The following is a 2,088-nucleotide window of genomic DNA, read 5'->3' on the forward strand; positions in this document are numbered from 1 at the left end:
AATCCAGCCAGTGGTGTCCAAATCTAGTGGTGACCCAAACCTGGCCAGTAATGACCCAAATCCAACCAGTGGTGACCCAAACCTGGCCAGCAGTGACCCAAATCTGGCCAGCAGTGATCCAAACCTGGCCAGTGGTGACCCAAACCTGGCCACTGGTGACCCAAACCTGGCAGTGGCCAGCACATCCCCCGTTATCCATGAGGATCACCCCTGAGGACCCCAGCTCTGACCCAAGGAAGCCCCTGGGGGTGGGACCAGGGGGGGTTTGGGCAGGTCCGTGCCAGGCTGTGTCCCCAAGCATGTCCCCTGGTGTGTCCCCCCCCGTGTCCCCGGGGTGTCCCCTCCCGTGGGAGCCTCCGGCAGCCGCGGGGGGAGGCGGGCCCGGCCCTGCCCGTTCCCGTTCCCGCTCCCGCTCCCGTTCCCAGCTGATACCGCCTGATACCATCTCCCCCCGGCACTTGAAAGCGACGCTTTGAAGGGGCCGGAGCCGCCGCTCCCCAATCCCGGCTCCCCGCAAGCCCCGGGAATGCGGCTCCGGAGGAGTCCCGGCACAAATCCCACCCAAAATCCCTCCCAAAATCCCACCCAAAATCCCACCCCAAATCCCACCCAAAATCCCACCCCAAATCCCCCCGGAGCCTGTGGGATCGCCCTGGGGTCTGCGCGTTCCTGCAGGGATCCCACGGCATTCCCACCCTCCAGGGCTCATCCCAAAGATCCCAAAGTGCGTTGGAATGTGGTCTCGGAACCTGAACATTCCAGTGCCCTGACCATCCCAAAATCCAACTGGAACCCACTGGACCACCCATGGGATCACCTGAGGGCTGCACATTCCTTCATGGGATCCCATGGCATTCCCACCCTGCAGGGCTCATCCCAAAGATCCCAAAGTGTGTTGGAATGTGGTCTCAGAACCTGAACATTCCAGAACCTGAACATCCCAGTGCCCTGACCATCCCAAAATCCAACATCCCACTGCCCCGACCATCCCAAAATCCCACAGCCTGGGCCAGCTGGGAATGGGAATGGCTCAAAAAAACATTCCTGATCCCCACTGGCATTCCTGACCCCAAAAACCATTCTTGACCCCTGACCAACATTCCCAGCCCCAAAAAACATTCCTGACCCCAAAAAACATTCCCGATCCCCAAAAACATTCCCGACCCCAAAAGCCCTTCCTGACCTCCACCTCCTCCCAGGAGTTCCAGGGCTCCCAGTCCCTTTTCCCAGTTCCAAAACCACAACCCCAAACCGAGGGTTATTTTGGGATTACAATAATAAATAATAATTAAATTGGGGTTGTTTAATTGTTCCTGCCCCGGGAGCCTCCGGCTGTTGGGTTTTCCTCTTGGGATCGCTCTTGGTTTGTGGCTTACTCCGAGTTTGGGATTAAAGGGTCATTCCTGGGGGGAAATCTGGGATAAATCCCTCGATTTAGGGCAAATCCCTGAAAAAGGGGCATAACCCTTCTCCTTCATCCCCCATTCCATCCCCTCTGCCGGGGTGGGAAATCCTGATGGATTTCTGGGCTGGAATGTGGCAATTTGGGGCCTTTCCGTGCAGGAAACAGGGGGAAAACCCACCCAGAATATGGGATTTTGGGATTTATCCAGGCTGCAGAGCAGACCCCAATTAATGGGAAAACCCAACCAAAATAGGGATTTGGGGATTTTGGGATTTATCCAGGCTGCAGACCCCACTCCAGTTAATGGGAGAACCCACCCCAAAAATGGGATTTTTGGGATTTATCCAGGCTGCAGAGCAGACCCCAGTTAATGGGAAAACCCACACAAAATTTGGGATTTTGGGATTTTGGAATTTTAGGATTTATCCAGGCTGCAGAACAGACCCCAGGTAATGGGAAAACCCACCCCAAAAATGGGATTTTGGGATTTATCCAGGCTGGAGAGCGACATTGCAGACCCCACTCCATGGGAAAACCCACCCTAAAAAAGGGATTTTGGGATTTAGGGGCTGCCAAACACCCTCCGTGTCCCCATGGAGACGCCTCCAACTCCCCGAGACATTCCAGGAATATTCTCCTCCATCCAAATTCTCACCCCTTTCACTCTGCCATGACTTCAAAAA

Source organism: Serinus canaria, chromosome 22 (assembly GCF_022539315.1).
Source record: "Serinus canaria isolate serCan28SL12 chromosome 22, serCan2020, whole genome shotgun sequence".
NCBI classification, from domain to species: Eukaryota; Metazoa; Chordata; class Aves; order Passeriformes; family Fringillidae; genus Serinus; species Serinus canaria.